General features: G+C 42.1%; 1 long non-coding RNA gene across 2 annotated transcripts; it reads right to left on the bottom strand.

The window, feature by feature from the left end:
• Window positions 1–926: 926 nt before the first annotated feature.
• On the bottom strand, window positions 927–19,306 carry LOC143315289 (uncharacterized). Of its 2 annotated transcripts, XR_013075876.1 has the most exons (6): window positions 19,063–19,306; window positions 6,107–6,351; window positions 5,264–5,827; window positions 1,514–4,873; window positions 1,326–1,388; window positions 927–1,191 (listed from the first exon to the last, which is right to left on the bottom strand). It is a non-coding gene; the product is annotated as an uncharacterized LOC143315289 (long non-coding RNA). The 2 variants fall into 2 exon arrangements; XR_013075875.1 differs by having other exon boundaries at window positions 1,514–5,827.
• Between the last annotated feature and the right edge of the window lie 410 nt (window positions 19,307–19,716).

Genomic DNA, 19,716 nt, shown 5'->3' on the forward strand with positions numbered 1-19,716 from the left:
CCTGCAGCATCTCTAAAACAGGAACCGTCTACGAAAAAGGTAAGTTCTGCTGGTATGGGCTGATTATATAAGTCTTTTCATGGCCTTAAGAACACATCTATCTTTTCTAGGTTGTCATGTGGTGTCCCATCTACAGGCGTCACTATCCGTGTGGCAGGATTAATTGTGGTGCATTGCTGAATGATGGGGGCTGAAAGGATTACCTCTTAGCCTGTTTTCAAGCTTGTGTTAACACAAATCTGGGGAAAGTGATCAATGCATGCAGTTTCCTACAGAAGATAGATAGAAAGAGTCATTATACAGAATCCATCAGATATTGTGATGCAAGATGGTCAGTTATTGACAAAAAGACAGCTGGACTGACCAAATATTGATAGATAAGGTGTTAAGTCTCTACTGATGCTGAAAGCTGCTGAAATGTATGACACAATAGGATGGAACCACAATTTTCCAGCTGCCAATTTAACATGTAATCTGAGAGTGGCAATACAGCTACTGACACTGCTGTTCCTGTTCAGATGACACAATCTGAGAGCTAAAAAGAATTAAAATGCAACAATTAAATGTAATACATATTTATTCTCATACTATTAATAAAAAAAACTGTATATTTAAATGTCTCTCTCTAGTGGTGACACAGAAGTACATCAGCCAAACTATAGAGGACTACTTTAAGATTTTTTTTAAACTATTTTAAAATGAATGTGACATTACCCACAAGAAAATCAGTACTGAATTTCCAAAGAACAAACACAGTCAACTTAAAAAGGGGAAAGACAGGACAAAGCACAGGACAGACAGTACATATACATAGAAAACATAACTGTTTCAAGTTTAGACCATATTGAGAACAAAAACAAAGCAAGAGCTTAATGCTGCATTTTCATACACTGAGGTAGGTAAAAAGAATACAAATAGCCAATATGTGTATGTATACGTATGTGTATATGCATACAGTTAGAGTTAAAATACAAAATATTCAGATTTACAATATAGGTACAAGGTAGTCTGTCAAGGAACTATACACAAGTGCTTTTGAAAATCAAAGATAGAATCAACTACATCAACTGCAACTGCTAGTTTCAGCCATCAAAAACCTTTCCCTGTGGGAGTGAAACACAGGGAAACACCTTTTTCCTCAAGGATGGGGTCTTGAAGGGGTCCTACACCTCTCCCTCCTCCTGCTGAAACCTACCAATGAAAAATATCAAAGAACAAGAGAAAAAAGGATTAAACCTATTCCAGAAACCAGAACACATGGTGAAACGGCATAGTTCAGATGGTTCTAAGAAACTGTTCTTAAATAGGTATATGTCAATCATCACCTTCTGTTGGTTTAGCCATTGTTGGCTTCTCTGACCACTTGTAACCATCACCCACAGGGCATCCTATGATAAGAATTAGGGTTAGGAACATGCTTTCATATTAGATACATGAAAAATAACTGACATTTATAAAAGAAATATCAAGGATCATAAAAAAAAAAAAATTTTGAGACGTCAAAAGAACACACTTTGTTTCACTGGGACATCTCGAATTCTGGCCCTGGTCAACTCTTCAGCGAAAGGCCTGGTCTTCTTCATGAGGGGGGCTGCAGACTTGAGGGAGTTGTGTCTTTGTCTGGGTGCTCTGTCATAGTGACTGGGCCCTTGTCTAGTGTCACTCCGTGAATCATTATTACGGTGTGTCAATTCCTCCTCCAGGTTACGTTTCCTGTCTCTCCTGGTTGGAAAAAAGCTCTTCCCCCAATCATTAATCACTTGATCCCTTGCTGATAACTTCTTGGTTGCAACAAATGATGGACCTTTTGTGTTAGAGCGAAGATAATCTGATGGTGGGGGGTTGCTAAAAGACCGAGACAGGTGCATTTTGGTTGAGGGCAAATGTTGTCTGGGAGTAGATGTGCTCTGCTTTGATTTAGAAAGATCACAGGAGTTGGAGGCTTCTCCAGATTGAGGCAAGCCTCTACAGGAGGCAGAGATTTGTCTGGCTTCAGAAAGTTGTCCACTCCTGCAAGACAAGCTACCAATGGAAGTAGATGGGCCTTCCTGGCAAGGTAACAAACTCTGTCTTGAAATCAGTGCAGGTTTTACTATGCTGGTCTGAACCACACTTGTTGAATGGCGTCTCCCATTTGCAGGTTTTGATTTGGACATAAATCTTTTATTTCTGTCCACCTTTTGTGTATTCTTTTCACAGTCAGTACAATTGCTGGTCAATGTCAGGGTCTTTGGAGATGGAGATCCATCATTAACCTGCATATGGACAGGTGTGGATTCTTTTACGAGTGTTAAGTATTCAGTGGGTTGAGAAGACTTCACAACAGCAAGGCGAGGAATCACAGGATTAGGATTCAAAGTTGAGTCTGTCTCCTTGCCCACAGACTGGGGCAGCTTCTTTGGCAAGTCTTCAGATGACAGTCTGAGTTTTTTAGTCTTTTTCTTGGCATTTTTGAAAAGGTAGTTCACGGTTTCAGTTGAAGGTCTGGTTTTTGTAGGAAAAAGGGCATCACCAGTGTCCTCTGATCCTGATGAGTGTGTTCTCTTGGTTTTTCCTCTTTCTTCCGGCATCATTTGTCTGTTGGTCTTCTGTTGAATGTGCCCAGAGACACGATGAGCTTCAATCAGCTGTCCACTCTTTTCTGAACTATGTGACCGCTCAGAGCGAATATCCTGCATCAATTCTTTAGAGTGTGTATCATGAAGTTTAGACTGGTGCTGAAGCAGTGATGAGTCTCCAAAAGACACTCTGGTGTCTCTAGGCTTTACTTCAGCACTTTCATACTCACTGTCCCCAGATTCACATGAATGTATCTTTTGGTGAACACATGAGGCATGGCCACCGTCTGCTGATGCTGAAGAGTACGCTCTCTTACTGGTTGCCTTTTTGTAGTTTTGGTCAATGCCATCCTCTGTGTCAGAGTCAAGGATTATAACACTTTCTTTTTTTGAAATCTTTTGACTTTTATGAAGAACATGCTTAGAGCCCCCTTTGGTTTCCATCAGCTGTCCACTCTTTTCTGAACTGTGTGACAGGTCAAAGAGTGCATTCGGTGTCACTTCTTTAAACTTTGTATCATGAAGGTTAGAGTGTTGCTGTGGTGCTGGTGCATCTCCACTGTCGTCTGAGCCTGAAGAGAAAATCTTTTTCCTTTTTGCCCTCTTTATGCCATTTTGGTCACTTTCATCCTCTGTGTCAGAATCCAGGATTATTATTATATCATCTTTTTTTGAAATATTTTGTCTGTTGGTATTATGTTGAACATGCCTTGAGCCAGTTTTGGCTCGAATCAGCTGTTTAAGTTTTTGCATGCAGCCTGACTTGTTGGAGCTCCTGGTTTGACCTTTTTGCACATTTCCAACCTCATCTTCATCCTCTTTTTCAGACACAGAATCAGCTGTTCCTGGGAACAGGGTTGCTGACATCTTCAATAACTGTCTGGGCACAGTCAAATAGTTGCGTTCTGATCCAGGTGAGTATTCACAACTGTCCTCTGTGTCACAGCTGTTTTCAGGCTCCGAGTATGACTCCCTCCTGTTTTGAGATCGATGGGGTTTTCCCTCACAGTCTAGTTCATGTTCAGGTGTGCTCCCATTCGTAAATTGTACATATTTTGCTTGTAGAAAGCACTCAATTGTGTCAAACACCTCCATCTGGGAAGGAGGAGAAGCTGGTACTTGATTTGTGTCGCACTGTGTTTGTCTGTCTTCAATTTCACCATCATCTAGCACAACCTTTTCTGAGCTGTCCTCCTCATCTTCTGCTTCAAATTTAAGGTCAGACATACTTAAAGGAATGACTAACCAGTCATCATCCATCTGATCGTCAGTCTCATCTTCCTCTTTCAAAACAAAGGAAGGACTATATGAATCAGAGTGGTTTGTTTTCCATCCCTGGTGTATATGGCTACTGCATTTAGCATCTTCTGTTTCAACAAAACACGAAGAAGAGCAATGTGCTGCATCAAGTGCTTCCACCTCTTGTAAAACCTTCATTGGAATTAGTTCCTCATCTGAAATGATTTCTGTCGTCGTCAGAGCCTGAGCCTGTACATGGCCACAGCTTTCAAATCGTTCAAATGGTGACTCTGTATTATTTGGTTCAGGTACTTGTGTCAGTGAAGGTCTCTCCACAGCCATATTCTCAATCTGCGGATTTTCATCTTCACTTATATCCACATAATGAAAGTCTTCAAAATGTGCAGAAATCCTTAATTCCTTGTGCTCTGTGTTTGGGAGTTTTGTGGCCAGCTGTGGCATGTCTTCATCATCTGAAATGTCTTCGTATTCGGGATTTTTTAAAATGTTCACAGAGAGTGCTTCCTCACATTTACTTTTACACAGAGGTGTATGTTCTTTGTCCTTTGTAGAAATTGCTATGCTTACATCAGTTTGTAAATGCCCAGAACCCACAATGTCCCTCACACCTTCACAAACTGTGTGGTTGTACAGACATTCACTTTGATTTGTAGGAATGGAGGCTACATCATGAACCTGAATTTTATCAATTAATAAGTTTAGCTTGGAACTTGACTTGGTTTGAAGATCCTCTGAGCTGTCAGTCACACCTTGCACATTGTTCAACCCTACTGCTTCCACTGGTCTTAGACTTGTATCTCCTTTTTCCCTCTCCGTCATGTTTTTGAGTGCCCTAGAAACACTGGGCACTTGGTCTGTGTGATCCAAATTTTTGTTGGTATTTAGCCACAGAGACTTATATTCTTCTTGTGATGAGCTGGAGTTGGATGATGAACTGGGGTTCTTCTCAGTCAGTTCATCCAAGGTCATTCCAGACACTGCGGTGAGAATGACTGGACTCTCATCTTCATTCTTTGTGCAAGTGGCAGCAACTTCCCCCAGAATTTGTCGATATTCTGTGGATGCAAAAAGATGAATGTTATCTATATCCCCATTCCAATATTGTTGGAGTATGCCTTTCGGAAAATTGTCCATCTCTGTAATGGTCTCTACATTCTCCAGAGCAGCAATCAGCTCCTTCAGTGCAGTTAATGAATAGTGAAGAATGGTTACACCATTCCGTACGTACTTGTCACACCATTTACTATAGAAACCTTCATCATTGCTACAGACAAATGTTTTACTTTCGCAGTCACCTGAAAAAACACGTCTGACATTCTCATTTGCAGGCATAGTTACATCCAAGTCTTCTTTTTCTGACAATTCAAACTCTACCAATGCACTCTTCTCAACAGAATCAGTCTTTGGAGTATGTTTTGAGCTTCTTATATCAGAAACAAGTGTACCTGTTGAAAGTTTCTTTGATGCAGGTGTAGCACAAGCACTCATCTCTTTAGACTTGGGAGTTAACTCATTTGCTCTGCTGCCCCTTGAACTGTCCTCTTCACATCCTTGTCCAAATGCAGCAGTGCACTGCTCATCCACAGCACAGCTGAGACTTTGCCTCTTCACATCCTTGTCTAATGCAGAAGTTGTGGGCAAATGGGCAACGTTTGATGAGATGCATTCAGACTGCGGTGTAGAGTCCCTGGTATTAGCACAAAAATCCCATCCCTTGTTGGAGAATATGTGCCCAGAATTTCCATTTTTCTGAGTTAAAATGGTCCGAAAATGTGCAACCTTCTTCGCAATATGGTCCTTTATTTGGTCATCTGTGGGTGGTACCGTTTCTCCAACTGGCAAGACTCTGTCTGTGGACGGCTGATTGCTGAAATAGGGAGAGTAGACCTGCTGCTGAGGGAGGGTGGCATGAGATCCTCCTGAATGATGCAGGCTTTGTGTTCCGGTCTTTCCACAGTCGAGCGCAGCTGGTCGACTTCTCACTTGCTGACTCTTGTGGTGTACTTCATCTGAAAAAATAGTACTAGTATTAAGTTCAATGTTGGCATTCCTTTCCTCTGATGAAGAGGATGGGTTAGTCAAACAGGAAAATCTCAGCTTTTTGCTCTCAGGCACAGCATTAGTATTAGCTTTTCTGCTTATTTGGTAGCAACTGTTCCCAGGGCTACATGTACCGTCCCTGGGTTTTGGGTGCTGGAATTCAGTGCTTGCTGTGCTTGGCTGTGACTCCAGATGGGGGAAACCCTGGAAATTTTGTTGCAATTGTAAATTTCCTTGCTGCCACTGACCTGGAACGTAACCCACTCTGAGCTCCCCAGGATACTGAGTGGCTACCATGTTCTCTTGTGTTCCATTTGCGGGGTGAATCTCTGATACAGGTGTGGTATGGTTGTTGTGGAGTGATGCAAAAGCACCAACGTCACTCTGGTGTTGGAATGCAGGATAGGCCCCTGCTTGACTGTGGGGACATCCAGATTGCATTGCATGTGAAGCTATCTTTCAAGTGATGACTTGAAATCAGCACTTGTCAGGTCTAGGAAACCAAAAAAAAAAAAAAAGGAAAATTAGTGGTTGGGAGGTTTCACATTCACATCCACGACATACAGGCCTTTTTTTTTTTTTTTTTTTTTTTTTTTTACATGCACCCTTCGTCTCTGATCTTGGTTCAATTTTTGTTTCAGAAGGAACACCAGCCTAATGCTTTTTGGAAATAAATCCTATGGACTGATGGAAGTTAACACAAAACTTTTTGGCTGCACTGAGAAATAGATTTGATTAAAGGGATAAAATTATCAATTGTCCCCTGTAAGAAAATTGCCAATTTTAATGATTAAATGCATCAATCTGGCCTACTCAAAGAGAAAATTGAAAGATTTGCTTAAATTAAAAATTAATTATTAACCCACACATTGTGGAAACAGAACAAAAATAATAGGCATTTATAAACTGCACAAAAAACCAACTCATCCCTAGAGCCTGTACCAGACAAAGGACAATGACAAAACATATCTTGAAAAATCACCTAATAGTAGTTTATCATTTATTATTATTATAGTCTTCCATTAGTATGTGGGAGCAGCAGCAAGCAGGGGGAAAAAAAACAGTGTTGCCTTCCCCTAACTCCATTCTGAAAATAACCGAAAGCAACACAAAACATTACGCTGCAAGATAATCAGAAATATCAGAGAGGATTTGGACAGATGGACAGCTCTTCCTCTGTCCTTCCTGGGACACATAGAAAGCATACGAATGAACGTACTGCCCCGTCTGCTGTATCTGTTTCAAATGTTACCGATTGGAATACCAAAATTGACATTTAATAAATTAGACCAACTATTTTCCAGATTCATTTGGCATGGAAAGCATCCAAGAATTAGATTTAAAACGCTGCAATTACCAAAAATGGCGGGTGGAGTTGGACTCCCAAATCTTAGATATTATTTTTGGGCAGCACAACTGAAACCAATGACTGCGTGGGTAAAGGATCTAACAGATACGAGATGGCTTAATATTGAAAAAAGTCAATGCCAAGAATCTCTCTCCGAGTTAACCTTCCAAGAATACCCTCCAAAAAATATCAAAATAGGAGAATGGACTATGTTCACCCTAAAAATATGGAGACAAATTCAATCATCACTTCGACTACCCCGGTCAGTTTCCTCATTAACACATATAGGTTCAATTAGAAATTTTACACCCTCTCAATTTGATACGGGTTTCAGAAGATGGTCAGTATTTGGACTGAAATACATAAACCAAATGTGTGATGAAGGTACTCTAAAATCATTTGAACAATTAAAGAAGGATTTCCTTCTCCCTAATACTGATTTCTTCAGATACCTACAATTGAGGGATTTCCTAACAAAACAAAAAGATTGGAACATGATTTTAAACCCCACAGGGGTAGAAAACTTTTTCATAAAATTACAATCTGGAAATGATGTAGTTAAGATAATTTCTCAATTATATCAGAAACTGAAAAAAAGTTATGAACCCAATGACCTCAAACCACATTAGAGAAAAATGGGAGAAGGAGATGCAACAGAGAATAGAGGGAATTTAAATGGAAAGCTATAGCCAGATACTTTCGAACACCTCAAATAACAGCAAAGATGGGCTCAACACTCACCAATAAGTGCTGGAGAAATTGTGGAGCTCACATAGGGAATCACCTACACTTTCCATATAGAGCTGGTACAGACTGAGCTCTTTTATCTACAGAGACCCAACAATTCCCTCATGAGCAAGCACTTGGAGACAGTGACGAGCAAAAACTTCATTTTAACAGGCAGAAACCTCAGGCAGAACCAGACTCTGGGTGGGCAGCCATCTGCCTCGACCAGTTGGGTGAGAGAGAGAGAGAGAGAGAACAAGAGAGAAAAAGTGAAACAGACAGAGACAGACAGAAATGCAATCACACAGAGAGAGAGAGAGTTAATGTAATAATAGTAGGATGTGTGTAATAAAGAGGGGGAAGCCAGAGAACTTCATTCTTCCTTTGCCTCTTCAGTCTCAAGCCAATCACCCTTATTCCTACAATTTAATTTGATGATTAACTGCTATAACCATAAATTAATCATTGTTACAACTTGTCCTTTAACAAGAATTCATGTAGTACATTAACATTGTCAAGATCCCAAGGCACCCCTGTACAGGAAGTACTGGATCAGTTCTCCGTTTAAAGGGTCCGGTTCTCAGGCCTACACTGAAAAAAAAATGTCTTTTTGAGGCAATAAACTCTATTAGAGTAGCTGTCATAATTTCTACCTTGCATTTTTAAGATTCAGTGAGAGCTAGAATTTCTTAATTTCTCACTTCATGTTTCTAACAGGTTCTCCCCACTCAGCGACACACCCGCTGAGAAACCGACTCTGAATATTGGCAGCTCCATTTTGAGAAACGTGAAGTTAGTGACACCAGCGACCCTAGTCAAATGCCTGCTGGGGGCCAGAGAGGGCAACGTCGAATCAAATTTGAAACTGCTGGCTAAGGATAAGCATAAATAGAGTAAGACTGTTATTCACGTCAGCGGTAATGACACCCGGTTACACCAATCGGAGGTCACTAAAATTAATGTGGAATCGGTGTGTACATACGCGAAGACAATGTTGACTCCATAGTTTTCTCTAGACCCCTACCAAATCTGACCAGTGATGACATGTTTAGCCGCACGTCTTGATTCAATCACTGGCTGTCAAGGTGGTGCCCAGCAAACAGTGTGGGCTTCATTGATAATTGGCAGACTTTCTGGGGAAGACCTGGTCTGATTAGGAGGGACGACATCCATCCCACTTTGGACAGAGCAGCTCTCATCTCTAGAAATCTGGCTGATTTTATTTATGAACCTAACCCCTGACAACTCAGAGTTTAGACCAGGAGGCAGAGCTGCAGTCCTACATGCTTCTCTGCACTTCCATTAGAGCATTTATCCACCCAACACTCCATAGAGACTTGTCTGCCCCCCGACCATGTAAGTAAACCAGAGGAAATAAACATAAAAATCTAATAAAAATTAAAACAACCACTACAATAGTACAACAAGATAGGAGAATTAAATGTGGACTGCTTAACCTCAGATCTCTGTCCTCGAAAGCTGTTTTAGTAAATGAGTTAATATAAGACCATAATATTGATTTATTTTGTCTGACTGAAACATGGCTGTGTCATGAAGAGCATGTTAGCCTAAATGAAGCTACTCCTTCGAGCCATATTAATACTCACATTCCTTGAGGGAGCGGCCGAGGAGGTGGAGTTGCAGTTGCATTTTTGACTCAAGTCTTTTAATCAACCCTAAACCTAAACTCAACTACAGCTCATTTGAAAGCCTTGTTCTTACTCTTTCGCATGAAAAATAGAAAACATTACAGCCAGTTTTATTTGTTATAGTGTGGTGCCCTCCTTTTTCTGAATTTATATCTGAGTTTTTATGAGGTTTAGTCCATAAAACTGATAAGGTAATTATTATAGATGACTTTAATATACATGTCCATGTCGATAATGACAGCCTTAGCACTGCGTTTATCTCAGTATTAGACTCAGTTGGTTACCGTCAGAATGTACATGAACCTACTCGCTGTTTTAACAACACCCTCAATCTTGTTTTGACACAGTGTTTCCCACCAATTAAAGAGACTGTGGCGGCCCTCCACAGTCTCGTTTGGGCCCGCCACAGTCTCGTCCCCACCCCGCCCCCCCACCCCCCCGCTTTCCACCCTCCTCCCCACCTAAAAAATAATAATAATAACCAGATCCGTCAGTCAGCCGATTACACAGCTGTAGCCTACTCTACTCTATAGCCCGCGAGCGAGAGCGCGCGCGTGAACACACACGCACGCGCCAACAGGTCGCGTTCATAGACGGTCCTACTGTCTGCTGCATTTGGCGCGATCCGGCGACACCGCATCCATACAGTCGGTGATCCATACATGACAGCAGGCCGGGACGGCATTTCAAGATTGTGTGAGTGCTTGGTTTACGCTTCTGCGTCGCGGCGACGGCGTACCTACGGCGTACACCCTACGCCGTTACTGAGCATTCATAGTTCTGCGTCGAGGGAACGCGTTGCTCCGCAATTCACCTCCAAGCCGCTAGGGGGGTGTTGCTGTGTCTTTGTATGGTTTCGCGGGGCTCTTGCTGCCGCGAAGAGGAGTTGTAGAGGTGGTCGTACTTGCGTACCTCCTTGATAATTCTTTCTTCGGCTTGGTCCAGTTTTTCTTGTAGCTCTCACCACAGAAACTTTGAAAATGGCGGTGTTGTTGTGCTGCGACCATAGGGCTGCGACTGAACCGAAAATTACGTTCTGAACGGACCAATCACAGTCCTCGACGTTCACGTCAGGATTTTTTGGAGGTGCGCGTCAGGCTACGGTGTAGGGTCCGCGTAGGGGTCTGCGTCGACGGCGTAGGTACGGCGTTGACGCGACGCAGAAGCGTAAACTACTAATAATAAAAGTGGCAGGTATCAAGTTCGATAACGGAGCAGTGTCGGCCATGTTGCTGATCTCATTGCACCAGTCAACTTCTAAACAGAGTCTAACTTTCCGCTATCCCTGGTGCTGATTTCCCGGTAGCTAGCTACTTGTCCGCTATTTCTCCCTCTCCCGCTATTTCTTTCTCTCATCCCTCTGTCGTTTGTGCTCTCTCTCTACCCGTTTATAAAAATTAACATGAAATTAATTATTTAATATCTCTCGTCGGCGAGAAAGAAAAAGAAAAGAGGGATCCGACAGCACTGAGTCAGTGACTCTGCCACAGCCATCGGTGAAGAGGGGTGAGGTTATGGCTTAAAAGCTGTAGCGGAGCCGGCGGGGGGGCAGAGGGTGCGGCTGCCCCGGGCCCACGGTTATGAGGGGGCCCATCGCAAGGCTGATGCCGAAAAAACAAAAAGGGAAAGTCGGTCTCTTACTGCTGTATTTGTAAAGATATAAGTGTAAAAAAAAAAAAAAAAAAAAAAAAACGGGGAGAAAACAGTCTGAATCAGAGCGTTTCTGAAGATTAAGAGGACATGCCACCTCTCTTGCACTCTCTCTCTCTCTCTCTCTCTCTCTCTCTCTCTCTCTCGTATGTTCTTAAGGATGATACCAACCTGTTATGTTCATATACAGCAATTTATATTACATTCAGTGGTCTCAAAATGCCCTAAAGAGATACATCAGGCTTGAAAACGTACACACACACCCAACCCCGAGGGTCAGAGACCCTCCCACCACAGTCTCCTAAAATCCTGTGGGAAACACTGTTTGACATATGGCTTTGAAATTGAAGACTTAATAGTCTCCTCACAGAAGACTACTCCTCATCCTCTTTTATCAGACCATCATTTAATAACTTTTGAATTCATATTACCAGACTACCCACCAGTAGGCAAAAATTCCTATACCAGACTCCCGTCTGATAGCGCTGTAGCCAAATTTAAGGATATGATCCCATCAGCATTTTATTCAATGCCATGTCTCAATACAACAGAGGACTCCTACACTAACCTTAGTCCCTCCCAAATTGACTACCTGGTTGATAGTACTACAGGTTCATTGTATACGACACTTGACTCTGTTGCCCCCCTAAAAAAGAAGATAATAAAACAGATGAGGTTAGATCCATGGTATACCCCTCAAACCGGCAAAAAAAAGCAAACTTCATGGAAAACAGAAAGGAAATGGCGTTCTACCAGTTTGGAAGAATTTCGGTTCACCTGGCAAGACAGTCTTAAAATATATAGGAAAGCCTTCTGCAGTGCCTGGGCAGCCTATTACTCTGCACTAACAGAGGACAATAAGAACAATCCCAGGTTTCTTCAGCACTGTAGCCAGGCTGACAGAGATTCATAATTCTGTTGAACCATGTATTCCTTTAGCTCTCTCTCTCTCTATATATATATATATATATTTTCTTTCTTTTCTTTTCTGACACCCCCCGGATCACCCCAAACCCAGATGGTGGTTCAATATATTTTTAGTCAAGGACCCAGATTTCACCTCATACTTCAAAGAAGAATGGGCATCCTTTCCTGAACCAATAACACCCCGGACATAACAGCTAGCACACTTTGGGAAACAGCAAAAGCAGTCTTTAGAGGAAAAATAATAGCTGTGTCCCAATTCAGCAGCTGCATCCTTCGAAGGGTGAATTTGAAGGCCGATTACGTCATAACACTGCGTGAAGGCTGTCCCAATTTGTCCAAAGTCGAAGGATCCTCCAAATGCAGCCGACAAATGCGTCCTCCTTTTCCCTGTATTCGGAGGATGTATTGCTACTATCCTTCGCGGCCTCCCATATCCCAAGATGCTTTGCGCACCGATTGGTTTTTTTTAATAATGGCGACCTGTTGATATGAGGAGCTCAGTTAACTGTTAGCCTTATTAAAACCCTTCACTTACAAATGTTACAAGCTTGCATGTCAACTAATATCTTATTGTAACTGTGAAGATATTCACATCAGGTGAATTTGTAAGTTGTATAATAGGCTACATTTCGCTCCTCTTACAAGCGATAGGAGCTGAACGGGCGCATCTCTGCACCTCGTACATGTGTTTTTCCCGGGTTAGGAGGGAAGAAGTTATGACATCATAATGCAATCAGGAAATGCTCCGAAGGCTAGACCGTCCCATTTACCGATAGTTGATGTGGCCAACGGAGTTGGGACACAGCTTGTATCATGCTTCACAAAAAAGAAAAAAGAAGAGTCTGCAAGAGAACGCTTTCTAGAGCAACAGGTGAAGAGACTGGAAACCCTGGCCTCTCAAACGTCTACCAACAGAGTTAATAAAGAACTACTTCAAATCAAACACGAACCCAACGGCCCTCTTAAGAAAAAAACCACAACACACACTTCTCAAACTTCAACATAAACATTTTGAATATGGCAACAAAACCGGCAAGCTATTAGCAAATCAATTAAGACAACAAAATGAAAAAAGTAACATTGTCTCAGTAGAAGATACCCTTGGAAACATAACACAGAATCATACAGCAATAAACGAAACATTTAGAAATTACTACTCTATACACCCCGGACCATACCGCTACATCCACAGAAGCTGACACTTGTCTGAGGAGTGTCTCCCTCCCCAAATTATCCACCAACCAAGTACACTGTTTGGACACTCCACTCTCCATAAATGAACTGGAAAAAGCATTACAACTTATGCCCAACAAGTCCCCAGGTGTTGATGGTTTCCCTGCAGAATTTTATAAACACTTTTGGCCCCTTATCTCTCCTCTACTCTTTAACATGATTCTCAAAACCCTCCATAATTCCAATATCACTCATCATATGAATACAGCCTTGATCACACTGATTTTCAAACCAAATAAGAACCCCACACCATGCTCTAGCTAACGTCCAATATCGTCAATAGACGCAGACATCAAAATCATAAGCAAAACCTTAGCAATAAGATTAGAATCTGTAATCCCTTTACTTATACACCCAGACCAGACAGGGTTCATTAAAGGGAGACACTCCTCAGAAAACACAAGAAGATTATTCAATATCATAGAACCATACACAAACAAAACATACACCAAGAACCACTACCCAGCCATAGCATTAACTTTAGATGCAGAAAAGGCATTTGACAGGGTAGGGTGGCCCTTTCTCTTCACCTCCCCCAACTATTTCAGCTTTGGCCCTCATTTCACCACTGAATCTAAATTCTGTATAACTCACCTTCAGCATCTGTAATCACCAACGGAATAATATCCAGATCTTTCTCCCTAAACAGAGGTACCAGACAAGGATGCCCATTATCACCACTCCTTTTTGCACTGTTCATCGAACCACTTGCCTCCGCCATTGGACAGAACAATAACATCTCAGGTATTCAAACAAATTCACACTGCCACAAGATCAGCTTATATGCAGATGACATTCTACTATATTTAACAGCCCCCTCCACCTCCATTCCATCAGTCCATAATCTCATTGACAGTTTTGGCAGGGTTCCTGGCTACTCCATAAACTGGACCAAATCTGAGATTCTGCCTCTAACTCATATTGACTGGGATGCTGAGGTTGGGGACTTAACCTATAAACAAACTATTCAATCCATCAAATACTTCGGAATCCATATCCCAAAAAACCCAAAGGACATTTTCAAATTGAATTTCACACCACTACTACAAAATATCAAAGAAGATCTCAATCGATGGAATAAGCTCCCACTATCGCTAATTGGCCGTATCGCATCTGCTAAAATGAAAACTCTCCCCAAAGTCAGTTATCTATTTGCTATGACACCCATCAATCCACCCCTGGGCTGGTTTTCCTCTCTGAATTCAGCAGTAAACTCATTCTATTGGATAGGAAAAAAACCCCGGATCAAATTAACCACTCTTCAAAAACCAAGACAATACGGCGGACTTGATGCCCCAAATTTCTATCATTACTCCCTCTCTCATCAACTGCTGTATTTTCGCCACTGGACTTTAAACGGAGAACTGGTCTAGTGACTTCCTGTGCATGGGTGCCTTGGGATCTTGACAATGTTAATGTACCACATGAATTCTTGTTAAAAGGACAAGTTGTAACAATGACTGAGTTAACAGTTATTGTAGTTAATCATCAAATTAAATTATAGGAATAAGAGTGATTAAGAATTGAAATGTAATCAAGTAAAACGTCTTTTGGCTTGAGGCTGAAGAGGCAAAGATGTTTAATACACTGAACAAAAATATAAACGCAACACTTTTGTTTTTGCTCCCATTTTTTATGAGCTGAACTCAACGATCTAAAACATTTTCCGAATACACAAAAGTAAATCTGTATTAGTGAGCACTTCTCCTTTGCCGAGATAATCCATCCCATCTCACAGGTGTGGCATATCAAGATGCTGATTAGACAGCATGATTATTGCACAGGTGTGCCTTAGGCTGCCCACAATAAAAGGCCACTTTTATTGCAGTGCAGTTTTATCATACAGCACAATGCCACAGATGTCACAAGTTTTGAGGGAGCGTGCAATTGGCATGCTGACTGCAGGAATGTCCACCAGAGCTGTTGCCCGTGAGTTGAATGTTCATTTCTCTACCATAAGCCGATTCCAAAGACATTTCAGACAATTTGGCAATTTGTACATCCAACCAGCCTCACAACCGCAGACCACATGTAACCACACCAGCCCAGGACCTCCACATCCAGCATGCTCACGTCCAAGATCGTCTGAGACCAGCCACCCGGACAGCTGCTGCAATAATCGGTTTGCATAACCAAAGAATTTCTGCACAAACTGTCAGAAACCGTCTCAGGGAAGCTCATCTGCAAGCTCGTCGTCCTCATCCAGGTCTCAACCTGACTGCAGTTCGTCGTCGTAACCGACTTGAGTGGGCAAATGCTCACATTTGATGGCGTCTGGTACGTTGGAGGGGTGTTCTCTTCATGGATGAATCCCGGTTTTCACTGTTCAGGGCAAATGGCGGACAGCGTGTGTGGCGTCGTGTGGGTGAGCGGTTTGCTGATATCAACGTTGTGGATCGAATGGCCCATGGTGGCTGTGGGGTTATGGTATGGGCAGGTGTATGTTATAGACAATGAACACAGGTGCATTTTATTGATGGCATTTTGAATGCACAGAGATACCGTGACGAGATCCTGAGGCCCATTGTTGTGCCATTCATCCACGACTATCACCTCATGTTGCAGCATGATAATGCACGGTCCCACGTTGCAAGAATCTGTACACAATTCCTGGAAGCTGAAAACATCCCAGTTCTTGCATGGCCAGCATACTCACTGGACATGTCACGCATTGAGCATGTTTGGGATGCTCTGGATCGGCGTACACGACAGCGTGTTCCACAAACAATCAAATATTCAATATCCAGCAACTTTGCACAGCCATTGAAGAGGGGTGGACCAACATTCCACAGGCCACAACCAACAACCTGATCAACTCTATGCGAAGGAGATGTGTGGCCAGCCTAATGCACACCTGTGCAATATTCATGCTGTCTAATCAGCATCTTGATATGCCACACCTGCGAGGTGGGATGGATTATCTCAGCAAAGGAGAAGTGCTCACTAACACAGATTTAGACAGATTTGTGAACAATATTTGAGAGAAATGGATCTTAACATTAGAGAGAGGGTGAATGTGATAATAGTAGGATGTGTGTAACAAAGAGGAGGGAGCCAGAGAACTTTGTTCGTCTTTCGCCTCTTCAGCCTTAAGCCAAAAGACTTTTTACTTGATTACATTTCAATTCTTATTCACCCATATTGCTATAATTCAATAGCACCAGATTGTGGTGCAGAAAGCAGAGCTGCTCAGCGTGCTCTCCTGTCAGGCAGTTTCTCTTCTTCTCATAAAGTGCAGTGACTTCGCTGAGGACTCGATCGCTTTATTTATTCATATTTAGAGAAATAAAGGTATATTCTGAATCTCAGAACAGTAGGCGAGATGTAAACTCTTCTGCTTAGAACTGTATGTCGTATTACATAAATAAGAATAAGGCACTTACACATGTGAGTTGTAGACGGGATGGTTAAACTTATAGGCAATAATCACCTCCGGTGTTGTTTATTGATAAACCAGGAGCCGCCCCACAGGCTGAGACACGTTAGGAGATTTATTATTCCCACAAAGTAATGGTAACCGAAAGGGTCTACATTATTATTGTGCGTCTGGCCCCAGCTATAAAGCGGCAATTATAATGTAGCGGTGGGTCGTTATTAAATACGCCTTGTTGAAGTTGTGAACTGTTTCATCTCCAGAGCCAAACAGCGGAATTCAGCAGGTCCCTTATACTTGCTATAGTCTACCTACCAGTATGTCGTTATGTTTTGTTTTGTTTTGTTTTTTTTGGTAACTGAGTAAGTAGTAATTTAGTTCCGTTTTTTTGGGTGCATGACACTACTCATCCTACAAAGTCGTATGCTTGATGTGATTAGACAAGTAGGTCGGTGAAATGTTAACTCTGGGCTTGCATGTTATCACTGAAATTGATCATAAGGTTGTGGTATTTTTAAAACTTCATCATAGAGGGTTTTTATTGCAACTTCGACTGACTCTGCTGCCTTTGCCTCTGCTGGATCATCGGAGCAGTCGACTGCTTCTCCTTGTCTGTGGCACTGCATGTAGAGGCTTCAGCGTTGATTGGCTGACTCACTTGTGCCATGTAGCCAGTCAATGTAGGGCTGTGGGCGGGACATTGTTACACAGCCAAGAGTGGTGACTTAAGGCGGAGAGACGGCTGCATCAGAGCCAAAGGGGCGCATTTCGAAATACATTAATTATTTTTATCGGTTATCGGTGGAAAAAACGGCAGATATTATCGGCCAGGCCGATAATTGGTCGATCCCTAATGTTAATGGAGTGTCCAAAATATTAGGAAAACTAAACTTGAATTTAGACAGCCCTTTTCTGCAGCATTGCATTTGTGTGGGCGATAAGGAGGAGCTGGACCATGAAAATATGCGTCACGATTTAATCGATGCTTTCATGATCTTTTCGATCTTCACCACCTTCACCAATCACTTTCAATCTAGTCACTTGTAACTTGTAACTTTTGTATATACATAGATGGTACACCTGAATACCTGAACGCATCAGCGGGCATATTGTAAGTGAAATTACATTATTGAAATGAGAAGAGAGTTTAAGAGACATCCAGCAAGTGGTGGTACGCACTCAAAGTGGAAATTTTGCTGCATAATTTAGAGTTGCTGAAGCAAGTTATCTTATTTTGAAGCAAGTTAGAAGACAGTTAGGACGCACCGGAGCCAGCATCATTTTACCAACTCTGGTAAAGTCAAAACTAAAGTGGACGATTAAACCCACATTAGATTTGTACGGAACCCCTAAAGTGCCACGAAGAAAAAAAAAAAAAAAAACTATATTGTGCGCACGAGATACTAAAACGTGCTCATGAAATATTACATCGACCGCACAGTTATAAAAACGTGCGCACATTTATCTTAACCGTGCGCACGTTTTAGCATCTCCCACTCAATATGCGCTGAGCTACCGTCATGCCGATCGGTTGTTTGCATACCTAGTTTCCCTTTCCAGAGTGATTTACACTCGCAATATAATCAGATTCATTTACCAACACTTGAAGTAGGTGTACTTGTAGGTGTAGTACATCGACGCTTCAACGGAGCCCGGCTGTCTATTGCGCTGCCGCCTGACTGTATAAATGAACGAGTTAATTAAATCGAGCGCAAGATTTAGCTTAAACGTGCGCATGTTTTAGCATCTCGTGCGCACCATGGGGTTTTTTTTTCTTCGTGGCACTTTAGGGGCTCCGTAGTTTTGAAAGTGTTAGTTTTAACTAACATTTCATGCACGGTCATGTACGTATGGTGACGACGAAGTTGCCCAGCTGCAGCCCATCAATCGGAGGGGCCGTTCCAACTTTCGTTGGCAGTTTCGGTCTGGTCTCTGCCTCAACTGAAGGATCGGCGTAATTAGCTGGCTCGGTATTCGGTTACTGGCTACAAATGTGGTCGGTACAAGAGAAAGGAAATGTAGGAACAAGCAAAGCAACCAAAATACCTGAAATAACAATACCGTTACTGACACGGCATTTGAGGACACCGTTACACTGATCGATGACAGCTAACTGTTTCAAATAAAGTGAAACAGAAACTGCGTCGCGGTAAGACAGGAATGTTTTGTCCAACGCATGGTTGTTGTTGTTTTTTTTTACTACGCTTTACTGTTTGGCAAATGTTAACAAGAACTCGTAGAAAAAATGCACCGTAGATACGAACGACGATGTGTCCACGAACGTTCAACGCCACTTACCAGGTCTCCACATTTCGCCTTATTTAAGTCATTTCTCAACAGTGCCAAATCCTTCTCCGTAGGAAAGGTCCTCCGATATTTCCCTGAGGAGAATTTTCACCGCGAAAAACTCTCGACGAGGAAGACCCTCAACTCAAAGAAATCCCACTGGAGTGTTTGTTATCCATTAACGTCCATGTGTCCAACGAAAAAACAACGGGGTATTCCGTCTGAAATCACAGTCCTCATGTGCCGAACTCTTCTCCACCGGCGGGCTCAAACTTTCAGAGCTTCGTCAGGGGTGGGGAACTGCATTTATAGAGTTCAACGTGAGCTCTGATTGGTGGGCTTTTTGGAAGGCGTGTGTCTCATTGGATAAACAGAGCCTTGTTTCCAATGACAACATGAAACTGGTTAAGCGATCGAATTTGTGGTATGCTAGACCAGACACAGCTGGTTTTCATATTGCGGAAGTACACAAAAACACTGCGTATGACAAACCACAGCTAAGGGTGTTTATGCTGATAATCCGTAATGCATTTGTACTTAAAAAAAAAACGAAGAAAAAAAACCAAAACAAAACAAATCATTTATCTATTGTTTGTTTCAAAACCAAAAATCAAAAAACTAAATCAAGAAACCTGTTTTAGGGTTTTGGCAATTCCTTTGGTCATT

The sequence above is a fragment of the Chaetodon auriga genome, chromosome 22, assembly GCF_051107435.1.
Source record: "Chaetodon auriga isolate fChaAug3 chromosome 22, fChaAug3.hap1, whole genome shotgun sequence".
NCBI lineage: Eukaryota > Metazoa > Chordata > Actinopteri > Chaetodontiformes > Chaetodontidae > Chaetodon > Chaetodon auriga.